At 49.2% G+C, this 17,724-nt stretch overlaps 1 protein-coding gene across 1 annotated transcript in view; it reads left to right on the top strand.

The window, feature by feature from the left end:
- The window catches only part of TENM4 (teneurin transmembrane protein 4), a 786,343-nt gene continuing 770,478 nt past the window's right edge, over positions 1,860 to 17,724 (top strand). Inside the window, 1 exon segment of the mRNA XM_005667171.2 lies at positions 1,860 to 8,237. The gene's annotated coding sequence lies outside the window, so the exon portion shown is untranslated.

Here is a 17,724-nt window from a genome sequence, read left to right as displayed (position 1 = left end):
CTAGTCCATTCACCAAACTTGGTGTTTGTTTGGAATTTTCCTTAATACATTATAGAAAGGTCACAAAAATGTGAGTTGTGAATCCTTTCTGAGTTCATTACATATTCTTCTCCACCGTGATCTATAAAGGCTGAATAAAATCTCATCATGCTATAATGTATCATTGCACATTTGATCATTTCCTAATGGACAGATTGTTTCCAACTTGTCACTATTACTAATATGGACACTGATAAAACTCTTCTGTGATGCTTTGTGTCCCTCCATGATTATTTTCTTTTAATTAACTCTATTAAATGTAGACATAGGTGCCTTGATTGAAAGTGTCCCACAATGGGGAGCTCCCACTGTGGTGCAGCAGAAATGCATCCAACCAGTATCCCTGAGGATGCGGTTCGATCCCCGGCCTCACTCAGTGAGGGGATCCAGCATTGCTCTGAGCTGTGGTGTAGGTCGCAGCAGCTTGAATCCTGAGTTGCTGTGGCTGTGGTGTAGGCTGGCAGCTGTAGCTCCAATTAGAGCCCTCGCCTGGGAACTTCCATGTGCTGTGGGTGCAACCCTGAAAACCAAAAAATAAAAAAAAATTTAAGAAGCTTCACACAATGAAAAGCTTTTGATAACTATCACTAAATAATCTTTCAGTATAGTTGTATCATTGGCAGCTGAGGAAGAGTAACTATTTTCTGAGCATGCCATTTTTTTCTTATACTTTTCTCATTGGATAAGCAAAAAACCCCTCGATATTTTTATATCTTGCATTTCTTGGAGTCACAAGTGAGTCAAATCTATACCATAGACTTTGCTTTGTACTTTTTTAGTAAACTAGCTTTTTATGTTCTTTGCCTGCTTATCCATTGAGATGTCTTTTCCTTACACATTTGCAAAACTTCAATATAAAAGACCATAACACTTTTTTCGTGTGTGTTTCAAATATTTTCCCAACATTTTGTTATACTTTTGATTTTTGTCTTGGTTTTCTAAACATGCAAACATTTCAAGTTTTCTGTACTGGCAAATTTTTGACATTTTCTTTTGTGATTTTTCCCTCATCATGTCACACTTTAAAAAGATCTTTCTCCATCTCCAAAATTATGTAAATTTTTACTTGTGTTTTCTTCTAGAATTTTCATTTTTAAAATGCGGTGTGAACATTTTTAAAGGGATATTATAATGGACAGGGATCTAACTCCCCTTGCCTCCCAAATGGTTGTGAATTACCACAGCACACAGCACTGTTAGTTGAAATGCTCGTCCTTTCCCAACTGATTTGAAACTTCAATATTCTTTGGATTTCTTCTTCTTCCTCTTTTTTTTTTTTCTCTTTTGGCAACACCCTCAGCGTATGGAAGTTCCTGGGCCAGGGATCAAAATCGAGCCACAGCTGCAACTGATACCACAGCTGCAGCAATGCCCAATCCTTAACTCACTGTGCCAGGTTAGGGATTGAACGCACACCTCTGCAGTGACCCAGACCACTGCAGTAGATCCTCAACCTACGGCACCACAACAGGAACTCTTGGATTGCTTCTTTTTAAGAGTCAACAGAGTTGGTGGTGAGAATATAATTTAGTTCACTTATTTAAGCTTTGTGAGAAGCTACTATATGACCTGATCTTATGTTAGTTTCTTGAGATTTATTTAAATGACTATATCATAATCGATGTGATCCCTGTGGTTAAATTCAAAGGGTATATCCATATAATGAAATAGTATGCAACCATGAAAAAGGAGTAGGTACCTATTTCCAAGATAATATTGTTAAATGGAAAAGGCAATATGCAGAACAGGACAGCTGTCCTGATGCTACTCTTTTCGTCCCACAGGCCAATAAGTCCTAGAAATAAATACCAGATCACAATCTGATTTGGGACTAGCAGTAGAATTTATTTTGTAGGGCTGTCATAAGGCTTAAGTGTATGGATTTGTGTAATACATTGGGTCAGCGTCTGGCATCACAGTCATTAGAATCACCCTACAGAGGCTTTGGTTATTTAGTGGAAGCCTTTGTGGTCGCTTTTTTATTTGCTTTGTTTGTTACATTCCTGATTACCCCTGGACCAATGGCCACAGCCCTCTGGACCAACATGCAGTTCTAATACAGGCTGCAGACATCCAAGAGTAGGAAATAGATCACTCTGCAGAAGATTGGCACCCACCACCTGATCTACCTAGTATAAAAAAGGCAGATCTACAGGAGTGGTGAAGCAATCGGCTAGACAAATGATGAGAAAAGAGATAGGACAAAATTGTCCAGAAAGGAGGCCTCGGCTGAGACGCGCAGCCTCTTTGAAAAGGTCACATGGTGTCGAGCATGCAGGAGGAAAGCCATAGGAGAGCTCCCTTTGAGGAGACCATTCCACCAGCTCTCGGAAAGAAAATGTTATGCAAGGGATGTCAGCTGATACACTGTCTCTCCACTGTGCAAGCGGGGGCTGACCTAATCAGAGAGGCTGCTTCCACCATGGGATGTTGCCAGCTCATCACCTTTGACCACGACAGATGCTGCTTTTTTCTGGTCACTGTTTTCCCTGCTATCTGGGAGCAAACGTCAATGGAGGAACACAATCAGAACCATTACGTGTTCCTCTGCATCTTAGCCCCACTGCCCAACCACGTGCCCTCGGGGCAGGAAGTATAGCACGGGTGTGGGAGGGAGTGATTCCATTTAAAAGACCCATCTTTCTCAAGGCCCTCCACCACTTTGGAGGCATGGGAGGCCCCATTCATTTGTTCATTTCACAAATAGTTATTGAACACTTACTTTTGTGCCAAGCATTGTGCTAGGTGCCCGGGATCACAACAGTGACCAAGACATTCATGGAACTTCTATTGCAAGTTGGGTAGATGTTCCAAAAAATAAAATAAAATAAAATAAGAAAATCAAATGCATATACAAATTACTGCAACTTGTGAAACATGTGATGAAGGAAATAAATGGGGTGCAATCATGGTAATGGGATGCCTATTCTAGACAAGATTAGCCCAAAATGTACTGTAGCTCATGGAGAATTCATTGTACGGCTAGTATTACTAATTCCATCCATTTATCCATCCATCCATCCATCCAATACCATATGGTGGTTAAGAGCCTGGACTCAGAACGGTTCAAGGTGGAATCTGGCTTTGCCATGTATTAGCCGCAGGACCTCGGACAAATTGCCTTCTCTATGTCGCAGTCTTCTCACCTATGGAATAGAGGTGATAGCCATCTACCATATGGTGTTGCCCTAAAATTTAAATAAGGTAATAATACCCCTTTGCTCCATCCTGGGCACAATGCTTAATGCATGCTAACAATTTTGTTTCTTCACTCAGTGGAGGAATATTTCCTAAGGATTTTTAAGTGCCAAATACACTGCTGAATGTTGCAGTTGGGGTGGGAAGAGAGAGAGACAAAGGCCAACCATTGCTCTGAAAGAGAAAATTTATATGAATCCAAGCAGATGAATCCATCCAAATTTATATGAAATTCTAAGAGAGGCATTCAACAGTCATTGCCATTTTACCTGCATATGCCAGCTTTGAATTCCCACCATCCAGAAAGGCAGCTCACAAGTTAAACTGAGCAAACAGCCAGAGAATAACACCTAGCCTCACCTCTTGGTTTTTAAAAAGGGGGTCATGCTGGGAAAGGCACTGGCCTGGGAATCCTGAGAACTGAGTTCCTCTTCTGATTCTGTTGAGCTAGAACCACATAAGCCTGTTTAGTCACCTTCCCTCTCAAGGTATCCTGAGGATTTGATGAGGTAACACAACTCGGAAGCTCCAAAGCCACACAGAAGGCTTTCCAGGAAGGTCCTTGTTCTTTCTTTAGTTGGTAGCCAAACCACCCTGCCTCTCTAGGTCCCTGTTCCTCCCTTGTAACCTGCAAATAACAAGATCCTAGCCAGGGTGGGTGCAAGGCTCAAGAGAATCGACAGGTGTGGAGGGTATTTTGAACAGGGAAAGGGCTATGCTGCGGAAAGGGTAATTATTACTGGATAGGGGAGCCTAGCCACATAGTGAACATTTCTATGAGCTGAAAAATCACAGATGCTGAGGGAGCCTGACTTGATTGCCATTTACAGCAGCCTATCCGAAAAATAAGAGCATCCTCTGGCCTGCACTTCTCTCTCTCTCTAATTGTGAACATTTGATGGTGCTGATCAGTGGATCTCTAAATGCTATGCAGCCTCTTGCCAAGTTGATGTAGCATCAGACAGCAGGCACAATGCCTGGCCCCTTCCCCCTACCTGCCTCCTTGCCTGAAATACCTGCTTTCCGAAACAAGTTTATAATAACTGCTGGACTAGGAAGAGAAGTGTTTTTGCAAATAAATACATTTCCTAATTAAAACTTGCCCTTTAAAGACGCACACTTTCTTGGCCCCATTATAGGTTTTGTTTTCCTTGTAACATATCACAGAATCAATAAGGGCAATGCAAACATCTCTAATATATACAGTTGCAACAGCTCTAATAACATATCTGCCTGCCTACGAATGCCTGCTCCCCCTCTCCAGCCCAGCTGATAATTTCCCCTGATTTGTTAAATGCTCTCTTATTTCACTCTCAAAGCTTAAAAGGCAGTTAGTTAGTCTACAAGGGGGAGTGAGTAGGGTGGGTTGAAAAGGGAAGAGGGGGGGTCACAGCAGTGTTCGGTTTTGTTAATGACAGCTTCTAATTTTTGTTATGAAAGTAAAGGAAGGTTCATTGGGAGACAGAAAGTTTCAAAATAGCATGAAGAAGAAAGTGTGTCCCTCATACTCCTATCACCCAGAGGCAGCCATTGTTAATATTTGGCATGATTTCCCCCCCCCCAATTTTTCTCCACCATGATTTTTACGTCGTTAACAATTCTGAAGCCTGCTTCTTAAATATCTTACACGCCAACACTGGCATTTCTCCATGGCATAAAAGAAACTCTGCAAAAGAAAAACTTTCGAGTGGCTGCATAAGGTTCCAACAAGGTTGTCCCCCAGTTTACTCATCCTAGTTGACTACAAATCATGTACTGCTACCATATCTCATCTAGCTTTTCTTTTCTTTTCTTTTTTTTTTTTTTTCTGGGTAATGCATGGGGCTGGCCATTTGGAGAGTGTTAGGTTGAATTTTACAGCAGTGTTTTTGATGGCACAGAGCAGCTGTACAGAAGAATCTCGAGCTAGCTTTAGAGTTCGAGCACAACATGGTAACAAACTGGCCTTATTTTATTTTCCCCTCTAAAATGTCCATTTCCTCCTGAATTCTCTGGACCTCAAAGTGACTAGAGCCACCCTCTACTCAGGTACTCAAGCTTGAGACTCAGGAGACACTTGGGATTTTTCCTTGTCCGCCCCCTCCCACCAGTCACCAATGAACCCTGTTCATTCTACCTCCTCCGTCCCTCTCATGTGTCTCATCCCGGCTCCAGCCTCACTGCCATGGTCTTGGTTTACCTAAGGGACCTACATGAGCATCTCTGATCTTTCCAAGCCACTCCCTTTAACCCACTTCCCCTCAAAGCTCTAAGATCTCCTTTTTCAAATACACTTAAGACCATCTGCCTCCTCTACTTAAAAACCTTTCACACCGCCCTACTTCCCACCCACCGAGCCCCTGAGCTTTCAGAATGTTTGTGATCCTCAGCTTCCTTGAGTCCCCTTCAAGACCCTGCCCTACCTATTTATCTAGACTGGACCCCAGGTGTTCCCTTCACATGCCAACTCCATGGCCATAAGGAGTGCCTCATGCTTTTGTCCATGTCCTTGTCCTTTACTTCAAAAGCATCTCCCCTCCCTTCACGGGCTAGCAAACTTTCTTGCCTTCAAAATTCAGCTGGAATGCCGCCTCCTACAGGAAGTCTTCCCTGGCCCCCAAGGATTTGGTTGGGCATCCTTCTGGGCTCACGCTCTGTCCATTTAGGCAAATACCCACCACACTGTGCCTCTCCTTGAAGGTGAAGATTGAGCTTTGTTCATATGCTTTAACCACTAAATGATTCAGTTATATATTTCCTAAAAACGAGGTAGTCACCTTCATAACCAGCAATTATCAAATATTGTGAAGTTGACACTGATACAAACTGTTATCTAAGGTACAGACCTTATTTTCACCAGCTGTTCCCTAAATGTCCCAATCTAGGACCACATGTTGCACTTATCATGACCACTAAGCTGTTCCTTTAATCTGGAACTGTTCTAGAGTCTTTGTCTCTTAAGACTTTGGTATTGTTGAGGAGTATGTGACAGTTATTTCACTAAATGGTCCTCAGTTTGGGCTTATCTGATGGATCTTCATGATTCAATTCAGGTCATTCATGTTTGGGCAGAGAAACCACAGAAGTCGTGTGACGTTCCTCTCGGTGCATCGGGAGGCATAGGATATCCGTCCGTCTGGCAAATCCCAGGTGATGTTGACTTATTAACTACGTGATTAAGGTGAAGTTGGCCAGCTTTTTCAAATGTAAAGTTAATGTTCTCCCCTTTGACATTAATCAAAGATATTTTGAAGCTATGCAAGATAGCTTGTTTCTTATCACACTTCCATCCCTGCTTTTATCATTTGGGCTTGTTTTCTCATTGGTCAAATGAGGTGCACAGAATGGGAAGTGAGTTCCAAAAATTGTCCTCTCAAGGATCCCTCTATTCCAGCCCTCAGCCCTCCATGGGTCTCCTATTCTGAGCCTTTCATCCACCAAACAAGTGGCATTTCTCGAGGTGTAAGTGACAGTTTCCTCTTATACCTTAGTCACATATGTCTACTGCACTGCATAGTCACAAAGGTGGGGCCTGTTTGCCTCACTACTAGATGCCCAGAGCTGGTCACAGTGCCAACCACAGAGTAGGTGGGCAATAGTTGTCTGTCAAAGGACCGAATCTGACTACTCACCACGGCTTGTCCCAGCATTTGACGTCTGTGCTGAGAACACAGAGTTGATATATGTTACCCGAAGGCAGAGCCTCGACATTTCAGTTAGTCTCAGAGGCTTTGTCACTGGTCAGTGTTCAGTGATCATAAAGGTTTTGAAAATAGATTGGACAGTGTGTGGCAACCTCCCTCTCCCCCTCCCCTGCCTTTCTGGGGCACCTAGGTTAGGAGATATTGAAGGGGCATTCCAGCTCCCCAAGTTTATATTGTACTCTCTGTGATGTTTCTGTAATTAGCGGATGGCAACTGGTTAGTCTCCTGACCCCACAAGAGAGATGTTTAAAAATATCCTCGATCTTGTTTCACATTTAGTATCATCACATTCGTATTGACACACTTCCTCCTTCATTAAGCACTCGAGATCACGGAGATATAAGGTAGCAGAAGATCAGGAAGGGAGTTTTAAAAGGGGCTGGGAGCAAAGGAAAGCAATATTAACTGAGCATCTCCTATATACATGGCCAGTGCTGTCTTTCCTTTGTTCTTGCTTTTAATCCTCACCAGTAGGTATAATTATCCGTTTTACAGATGAGAAAACTGACGCTGGCTAAGGGGTAACAGCCTACACTCAGTCGTGCAGCTAGGATGCAGCAGGGCTGGAGTGGGAATTCCTGGGGTTTCTCCCCTAAGCCCCTGCAAATTGCCACTGCACCAAGCTGCCTCTCCCATTGTATTAAAATGCCCTTCTCTTGGAAATGTGCTGGCGATCACGATCCAGACAGGCGAAGGACAGAAATCTCTTGGACCACGTTCACTGCAGTTATTTTTTAAATGATTGTTATCACGACTCAGTAGCTGTTACCATGGTTTTGGGGAAGTTGTCCGAGGAAGGAGGGCCTTTCTCTGGGCATCTTGCGTGCCTGAGGAAGGAACTCAAGTTCTCAGCTCTTAATTACCTCTGGCTGTGCTGCAGCAGCGGCGGCGAGAGAGACCTTCTCTGGGAAAGTGTCGAGGGTGTGAAATAATATCAGGGAGTAGGCTGGGAGGCGGGCCACGCGACCCAGAGACCCGGGGACAGGCGGTGGGGGAGGGAGAGGAGACCAGACGACACCGCAGAGACGCGGGGGAGAAAGCCAAAGCGGGAAGAAAGAGAACAAAAGGCCAGGGGAGAGGAAGTCGAGGAAAGTCGGGACGAGGAAGGAGAAAGTTTGAGAAAGGGGGCGAGAAAGGAAGCGAGGACAGTGGAAGAAGAGCCCCGAGAAGGATCCTGAACTGAGAGAACTTGGAGAATTGGCGAACGAAAAGGAAATACGAAGGCGAGAAGATGGAGAAAGAAGCGGAGAGGAAGAAGAAAAGGGGAGAAAGGAAGACGTTGGAGAGAACAGAGAGTCTGGGCTGACCGAGAGGCCGGTGAGTGGCCCCGGGAGGACTCGCATCACCTGCGTGGCGCCCCCCGGCGCCGTGGTGCGGCCCTGCTGCCAGCGCCTGTGCGCCGCGGCTCGCCCAGCCTTGCAGGATTGGCTCCCGCCTCCCATTCATGTAACCTGCGTGTGCGTGTGCGTGTGTGTGTGAGTGTGTGTGTGTGTCTCGCTCGCTCGCTCGCCCTCTCTGTGTGTAAGAGAGCGAGGGTGGGGGACGGAGGCAGGCGGCCGAGCAGGCAGGGAGGGGAGGACGAGGAGGGAAGCTATTAAACACACACACTCACACACACACGCGCGCGCACACACCCGCCCCAACCCCCCAGAAGCCTCGGGATTGCAGCTGTTTCATGTGGGGCAGCAGTGCTGGCAGGGACGCCGGCCGGGAGCGGCCGGGAGCCGGAGCCGGGCTTGCGCGCGCGGCTGGAGCCTCGCTAGGGCTCCTTTCCCTGCGGGAGCTATTGTTGGTCTCGCTGGAGCTGAGCGCGGAGCAGGGACCTGCTCCTTCCAGGGCGCCCTGCTCGGGCTCGCGGAGCCGAGGAGCCTCGCCGCCGAGAGCGAGAGGAGCTACCAGCGCAGCGCCCTGCCTCTCTGCCGCCCTCCTCCCCGCTTCCCTGGCGGTGGCAGCCTGCAGCAACGGTAAGGCGGCGCGATCCGCTCTACGGAAAAGCGCCTTTGGGGACCGCCGCGGCGCCTCGCCGGCCCTCGCGCCTCTCTGCGCTCGTTAGCTGGGGCAGGGTCGGGGCAGCTCGCGCGAACGCCCAGGGTTCCGGGAGACGTTCGCCTGTCCCTCAGTCCTCCCCCGGCCCACACCGAGGGAAGAAGGGAGAACGGCTGGGGCGCGAGTTGCCGGCGAGGCGAGCCAGTCTGGAGCCCCGAACCTCCGCCACGCAGTCCCCGGAGCCCATCGCGGGAGCTGGGGAGCCAGGGAGCCAAGGCTAGGGGAGGGCTAGGGGAGAACAGCGAGGTGGAGGCGGGCCGGGGACTCGGGACGGCGGTGGGAGGGAGGCGGCGCGCCCGGGGTTCGTCCACCTCGCCAGCATCCTCTTCCCCGCCCGTAGCCCCTCTGCAGACCCGCCCGCCTCAGGGCTCCGGCGGGCACTGGAGGAGCCCACGAGGCGGCGCGGGGCTCCGGGGCTGCAGCCCGCCAGGAGGAGCGAGCGCAGGCTGCAGCGGCCCCATGCGCGCTGCGGTTAGAACCGAGAACCGAGAGACGCGATTCTCAGCCCTGCTCCCTACGCGGCCGGCGCGGGGCTCCTCTCTCCCGGCTTGCCGCCCTGCCTCGGTGTTCACGTTTCCCTCGGAGCGAGTTGAGGCTGCAGCCGCCGGGTGGACACTCAGAGCGCTCCTGGGTGTGCGTGTGTGTCTGTGTGTCTGTGTGTGTGTGTACGTCTACTCGCACCCAGGCTTCGGGAAATGTGCTCTGGGAAGTGAAATGTGATCACCAAGCTCCTTAGTCATTTTCCTCGCTCTTTAAAAATGCAGTCTTTATATCGCAAGAGTGGTCTCCCGGTGTGGGTGTGGGTGTGTACACACAACCAGGGAATACAGTCAGTTACTAGGGCGAGGGGAGGCTCAACTAGTGAGTCCTCGTTGGCAAGCTGTAGGGGTGGGCTTTGCTGGCCGCTGCCAGCCCTTCTCTGCCCTGCCCCCGCCTAGGCGAGGTTGGAAAGTACTGGAAATTCAACTGCGTGTTCTCTAACTTTGGAAACTGGCTCCCCTTTCAGGGCGAGATGTTAAAGCGATTTGTGCACCCTAGTCCATGTGGGCGAGGGTATTATTACTCAGTGGGGTTACAGAGCTCTCTCAGAACCGTGGCAATCCCCCACCGGGTCCCTTGCCCCCTCCTACCGGCAGCCCTGGCGAGAAGGTTTCTAGAAATGCCGCGATCCTTAAGCCCCCAATGCGGCGAAAGTAGCGTGGAGGGCAGCCTGGGTTTTGCCGGCTCCTGCTTGCCCTCCTAGTGTTAGACTAGCTCAGGAGCTCGCCCTGCTGCTTTGTGGAAAGCGGCGGCGAGGCACTCTCGGGATTCGAGCGTGGGGCTGAGAGGGCTGAGCTGTGTGGCCGCCGGGAGATCTGCCTAACGGCCCCGCGGGCAGTTACATAAACTGCCTTTCTGATTACTCGGGACCAGGATTTGAGCCCTCGGTTCACGAAAGACAAGCTTGAAAGTTTGCCTGCTTGAGGAATGTTAGTACCAGGGCGCTCTCACCGCAGGACCAGAGAACAGAGAGATGCCTCGCAGCACAGAGCCCACCTCAGCGATGGGCGTTGAGTGCTGATGCCGCTGTCCCCAAAGAACCGGTGATCAAGGGACTGGAGAGGGGATCTGGGATTGATCGGAGAGAAAAAAGAGCCGGACAAAACTCGGTCCATTGGTCCGCGGGGCCCAAGCCTCCGCTCGGGGTACTGGGAGGCTTTCCAGGGAGTGCTGTTTTAGAAAACTGACTTTATGTCCTAGGGAACCCCAGAGCCCCTCTTCTCTGCCTCTTCTAGCGCCTCCTCCCCATCGCACTCCTCCACGCAGTGCCCTTCATGGTATTAGAAACCTGCCTGCAACGTCTGGTCCCCTTCGGGGATGCCAAACATCCCAGACATGCAGGCCCACTCTGGCGTGGCGTTAGAAGGGTGAGAGCTGGCCTTTGCCAGGGTCGGCCACCATTAAGTACCTATTCCTGGTTTCCAGGGCTAGGCCGCCGCTGATGGGATGGGGATGGCTGTGGAGTATGGCTTCAGACCCCCTCGCTGCTCCGCTACGCGGGCGGCAGTTAGCTTCCGTTGCGTTTCTTCTCCTCATCTCCCTGCCTCCCTTCGCTGCGTGCAGCACTGAGAAACCACAGTAGTCGAGTGTTTTTAAATCTTGTTTTTCGCTTGTAGAGGGGGAAGCCACTCAGACCTGGTAGTGCCCTGCAGAACGCTGAAGTCCGGGGCACAGTGGCCCGGAGCTCCCCCCAGCCCCGCAGTCTGGGGGTGGCGGCGTGCACGGGCGGGGAATGTTTTGTTTTTGCCACATTCCATCGTCCTGAAACCCCACATCCCCTCCCCCCTCGAAAGCCTGGGTCTGTCTGAGTGTGTTCCGCGCTGTAAAATAAATCCTCCCTCTCTCAGACCTGTGGGGCCGTTCGGATTTCCTGCCGCTGCCATGATCCTTAACAATGCGATCGCGAAGCTTGTTTTCGGCTGGGAAAAATCCCCAGGTGCCGGCCGGCCTCGCCTTGACCTTGCTGAAGGCGCCTTTAACCCGGCTGCCTGCGGGGCTCGGCCGGGTTGCGGGGGTCCGGGAAGGAGGAGGGTGCCCCGGAGGGGCTGGTTCCGCTCCTGGGGCACGGCGGGAATCGGGTCGCGGCGGCCGCGGGGAGGGGACCCGGCTCCGCTGCAACCTGTTTCCCCGCGCTCGGGGGCGGCTCCTCCCCCTCCCCCTTCGGCCCCGGCCCCGCGCCACCCCCCTCCCCGCCGACCTCTGGAGGCCACCGGGGGTCCAGCGTGGGTTGCGAGGATCGAGAGCCCGTGGCGCTCCCCGCCGAGGTCAGCCTGCGGTCCCCGGCTTGGGGGTTCTCCGCGGGGCAGAGCCGCAGTCCGCGGGAGCTGGGCCGCCGGGTGGGCGGGGCCGGGGCGGGAAACCCGAGCCGAAGCCGCGACGTTCCAGGCCGCGTTCCAGCCCCTGGGGCGGCTCGGAGTCCCCGCCGCGCGTCCCTCCCCTCTCCCCGCCCGGACCCCCATCCTCGCCAGCCCTGGCGCGCTCTGGGCGCCCTGCAGTTCAGCTTTGCCGGGAGCTCTCTTCGCCAAAGTTACAAGAGATGTTTTCACAGGTGGTGGCAGTGGAAGCAAGTTGTGTGTGTGTGTGTGTGTGTGCGCGCGCGCGTGTGTGTGTGTGTTCGCAAGCCCGCGCGCGCATGCTTGGGAGGGAAGGCAAGACCAGACATCGCGCAAAAATGAGATTTCTTTCTTTGTAGATGTTATAAGGGGTCGTGGAGAAAGAAACAGTTTTCTCTGGCGAGGGTGAAGATGGGAAGTCCTTTCACCTGGTGGAATTGGACCCGTCGGAGTTAATTCAGTGGGGTGAACGTGTGTCTCTTCTCCGTCTTGAGTGCAATAGATCTTGTGAAATTTGGTCGTCCCTGGGTTTCTTCGGGACTTAGGATGTAGGTGCTCAGGTAGTTTTAAGGGACTAATTCAGGGAAGCTTTCATTTTTAGCAGGTGTCTTTAAGTGCTTTAAGTGCGTTGGGGGCAGGTTGCAGGTGGGTGTGTGGACTTTCCATATTCTAGGGTGGGGAAGCTGTCAGGGATGGGGAGGTTCAGTATACAACGAAGAGGGATCTCTTGGATTCATCTGTCAACATCCTATTCTCAAGGCCTCTCTTCGATGGGGGTGGGGTGTGGAATGGAGGCAGTAGGACAATGAGCCCTCCTAATAGACAATGGGGTGGGGAAGGGTCAGCTTGGTGCTCACTGCCTGAGCCGGGGGGCAGAAGCAGTGCTCAGCCTAAAGAAGAGTCATCAGAAGACAGTTCTAAGCAAAGGGAATGCTGGGAATATGAGGTAGTGAGCTCCATGGGAAACAGGTGTTGCAGTAGAAGGCTGGGGCTTGGTGGAGTGGGGAATTTGGATCTCCAAAGGCTCTCTTCCAATAGATGTGACTTTGTGGTGCAATCTCCTCAACCCTCTGTGGTTTTGTGGCAGTAAATGGATGCGATGTGACTTTAACCCCTTAATTTCCTGGGCAGGAGTCATGTGGCCTTAGGCAGGTTTCCTTTGGAACTTCAGTTCTCTTGCCTGTAAAATGGGAAGCTATTGTCTTAGTTTCCAGCACTGCAAGGATTAAGGTCCTCAAAGCCTCTGGCACACTGCAGGACATCCACAGATGATCCTTCGGGCCCACCGCCTTCATCTCTTTCCAGCTTTGTGCTTCTGAGAGTGGGGGTTGGGCAGGGAAATCAACAGCCCCAGAAAGAACCAGCAACATTGCATCCAAAGTCTATTTAAAACCAGCTCAAATGCTTGAAACAAAAATATCATCTCTTTTCTTAGAAAAGTCATTTCCAGTCTTGTTAGAATTTCTCCCTCATTGAGTCCTTTTTTTTTTTTCCTGACGGAATTACATGCAGATTGGCATGTTACATAACCTGGTATTTCCAGATCAAACGTTACAAATATGGGAGAGAAGGAGATTAAAAATTGGAGATGTTGGGCAACACCAGCAAGGGATTCGCTCGGAGATGCCTACCCACTCTCCTTAAATGTTAGAGACTGAAGGAAAAAGAGACCTACCAAGCACAGGTATAACTCTCTGCCTGGTACCCTCAGATGCCTGTCTGGTTTTGAGGAATGGCTACTCTGCCTGGACCCCCATCATGCTGCTGTTCTGGTCCTAATACATTCACCACATTCATAAATGTAAAAACGGAAACATGAGAACCATGGGATTCAGATCATCTCCTTGCAGATTTGATTCCAACAGCCTAGCAGGGTCAATCAACATCAATTCTAGATCTAAAGGTCCCATCTTTACCTGCCTTCTTACCTGGTCTGTCAGCCTGGCTTATTGCTACGTGAAATCTTCGCTTTGCACTGAAAGACTGCTATGGGGGCCACTTTGCAAGTAACACATGCCCCAATTCCCAGGAAACCAGGCTTACATGGATCCCTGAATTTATAGTTTTCTATAAGGAAGGCTTCTAATGAAACCATAAAAGTAGATGCGTAGTCCTCTGTGGGTTATATATTTATTACTTTGTTACAGGTTTTTTTTTCCCTTTTATTATCTTTATTCCAGTTATTACCAAAGTAATATATGTTCACTGTAGCAAAGTAAAACAATATAGAAGAAAAGCAAAAAGAAAATGTTTCACCACATTTGGGGGTGTGTGTACCTTTTGACTTCTCCATAGGAATGTAGGAAAAAATGAGGTCATAGTTACAATATTTTGTATGCTTATTTTCCTTTAAGGATAAATCTTTCTGTGTTATACACATTTTCCCCCAGTGCAACATTTTTAATGGCTGCATAGAACCCCAATGTTTTGATATGGTAAAATTTCATTGAACAGTACCCAAATTTTGACTTTGTTTATTTTTAGTTCTTTATCATCATAACAAAGCTGCAGTCATTATTCTTGTCCGCACTCTGCAATTTTAGTGTCTCCTTAAGATAAATCCCTTGAAAGCAGGATTGTAGAGTCAGAGGCTGAGACTTCGGTCACACGTGAGAAGCTGTAGGGTCCACTGTGATTTCTGCTTCATCTTTTTAACCAGGATGTGGCTGCTAACTTTGCAGTCCCTCTAAAGGCTTGGGCACCTTGGCCGTAGAGGAAGGTGGGGCTGGCAGGCCAACCTCAGGCAGGGGATTTACATGACTTGATGACTTGGAGCTGTTCTGCTAAACTGATAGGCAAATTGTTTCTCCAAGAACATCTTTTTCCCTGGCTGTCTTGGAATCATCATCCTTAGTAATGCTTCAGCCAGCAATGGAGTCGAAATATGTAAATCTGTGTCTCTGTACTGTAGTGGGGCTGGCTCCCTGGTGAATGACAAACAGTTCCCCAGAAGTGTGTGTGTGTGTCTTTGCATCTTTGCATTAGGATTCCCCCTATGCACCCCCACTTCAAGGACTTAGAAAAGCTTACAAAGGAAACCCCCCACACCCCCGCATGGCATTTTCCTGGGAAATTCAGCCCAAAGGACTTCATGATCCCTGGGCACGACTAAAAACATGTATTAACATGCCTACATGATGTTTCCAAAGCAGTAGTAGCTGGGCACTGCCCTCGTCCCATCCCCTCATGGACTGGTTCAACCCAAGGATGTATTTGTCAGCCTTCTTCTTTCACGTGTCAGATTTCTGTGACCCAGAAAAGATGTGTTCCCTGTGGTTGGATGACTTGCCAGCTGACAAAGAATTCAGTGGAGCCAGTGGGGGAAGTCCATTCCTCCCATTTCCAAAGTGTCCCCCGGCTCAGCAGGAGACATCAGGAGTTCCTTTAGATCCAACGGCGAGGTCACCTCGGGTTGTTTGATAGTGTGGTCACCACAAAGGCAACCGGCTTTGCTGGCCCCAGACTCTGAATCCTGACAAGTGTTTAGATGCTGCTTTGATACTGACACCACTGCAGCTCCACTAGGGAAGGTGAGGGAAGATTTTTGTCCTTTGTTATACTCTGAACATCAAATCGGGGCTTTTCTTTCATTTGGAAAATAGAAAGGAAACAGGACATCTGTGTAGCAGGATGTCAGGAGCAGGTGTGCCGGGCCCCCCACTCCCTGTCCCCTGAGTCCTGCATTTGCTTTGAGGAAGGATGGTAGCCCTGTAGCCTGGGCCCACAGGGGGGAAGGGGTATCAGAGGCAATTGATTTTTCATTATAATTGTCAAGAACCTTTCGTTTTTAAGAATGTTTGTCTCACAAAGAGCCTTTTTTGTTGCTGTGGAATGGTTGTTGATTTCTAAAAGTCTGGCCTTCAGACCCCTTGCAAGTCAAACCAAGGGTTGGTTGCTTGGCTGCAGCACTGGCCCATTCCTGGAATCACTTTCCCTCTCTGGAGAATTAGGTTGGGAGAGGAGACTGGATTTGATGCTTCTTCATAAGGTGATGCTTCTCAAGGTTTAACATGCACGCAGGTTACACAAGAATCTTGTGAAAATGCTGGCTCTGGCTCAGTAGGTCTAGAGTAGGTCTGAAGATACTTGGGGCCCCAGAATCTGCGTTTCTGACAAGCTCCCAGGGGATGCTCTGCTGCTGGTCCCTGTGGGAGGAGCAAGGTTTCAAGCTTCTTCCCACCCTGACACGATTCCGGGAAGTAATGATAAGGCCCACCCGTTGTCGAGAGGAGCTGTCTTCTATTTGTAGCTTGTCTAGGGATGTGTCTGCTCTTTGCTTTTGGGTTTTGAGAATTGGTGTCTTCATTTCTGCAGGCAGAGTGGGGAGGGCATTGTCAACCCTCCTATCCCGTGGTGGTCCTGGAAGTGGAAGAATAGGGCAAAAGTGAAACAAACGTATGCTGAGTGCCTTCTGTGTGTCACACAGCTGCTGTGACAGGCTCGGCAAGGCAGGCCATCTGCACGGGGACAGGCACCAAGGTTCAGCATTTCATCATACACCCCCATACCCCCATCATACACCTCTGGCCCCCATACCTTATTTTTTTTAGAATGGCACCTTTCTAGAAAGCCATGTAATTAAAAACTGAGTGCTTAGCAAAGTGTTTCCCTTTAGAAGTGCTTTTACTGGGCCTACTTTAAGAGTAGATCAAGACATTTAGAAATCTGCATCATTATCATGCAAGCAATTAAAGTGCTTAAGAAGCTTCAAAGCAATTTGTTCAAGTTGGTTAAATAACCGCCCTCCCCAGTCTTGTTTGTGTTATTAATTTACTCATCAAACTGTGACATCAAAACCATCGAAAAGGTACATTTCAGTATCTTCCGACTGGCGAGACCTTTCAAACCCAAGGACTTGGCATCGATGAGATCTCCTGTGAAAGGATCTGGTTCAGGGTGAGTCAGAGGAACCAGCCTTTTACCCAACAAGCCCAGCCCTGCTTTGGCCTTTGGATGAGAAGTGGTCCTTTGCATGTTTTAGGAAGGTGCCATTGGTCTGAGAACCAGTCAGCATTACAGTTCTTTGCAAACATTGGTTAGCAGATTCTCACATCACCCCCACGTGGCAGGTAAATAGCATTAACTCTGCATCTGAGAGAACAAATAAATGGACATGTACAGATGAGGGTAGGAGAGGCAAACTCCTGCCTTGCAAGAAGAGTGGTAGAGATACGTGGAATTGGAGGATTCCATGAGTTTGTCCCTTAAATATTTATTGGGTGAAGCCCTGGCTCCTCTAGAGCTATGCTGTGCAATTTGGCGGTCACTAGTCACAATTTAAAGTCAATTTAATTAAAATTACATCAAATGAATACTTCATTTCCTCAATGCACTAGCCAGATCTCAAATGTTCAAGGAAAGTAGTGGCTCCCACAGCGGACAGCACAGACGTAGATGCAGCCTTTCCATCATTGCAAAAAGCTCTCTTGGACAGTGCTGGTCCAGAGCCTGGGCTAATCAAAGATGAATGCAAGGGTCCTTGCCCTCCTGGAATCTCATGTGAAATTTCCTAAAAGGATACCTGACCTTTGACAGCCATTGCATAATACGAAGCTGTGGCTGAGGACTTTGGGGTGGTGGTCGGGGCCCCAGCCCCTGGAGCTTAAAGTCTTCAGCTGGAAACCCTGTTCAGCCACCTACTATTTCTATGACTAGAGGTGGGTTTGGAAGTGATCTGTGCCTCTTTTCAGAGTCTTGCTACAAGTTTTCACTTCTCTTATTAGACAAGATTATTTCTTGTCTCGTGTTGGATTCTAATGTCTAATCCAACGTTGGATTCTGGAGGAAGTGCTAGGAAACCACTGCTCTCCTTTGCTGCTGATGGAAATGCAAAGTAACACACCCTTTTAGGCAAGCAATTTGGAAATAAGTGTTGGTAGTCCTAG

The sequence above is a fragment of the Sus scrofa genome, chromosome 9, assembly GCF_000003025.6.
Source record: "Sus scrofa isolate TJ Tabasco breed Duroc chromosome 9, Sscrofa11.1, whole genome shotgun sequence".
Lineage (NCBI taxonomy): Eukaryota > Metazoa > Chordata > Mammalia > Artiodactyla > Suidae > Sus > Sus scrofa.
This window is presented reverse-complemented; position numbering and strand designations above follow the sequence as displayed.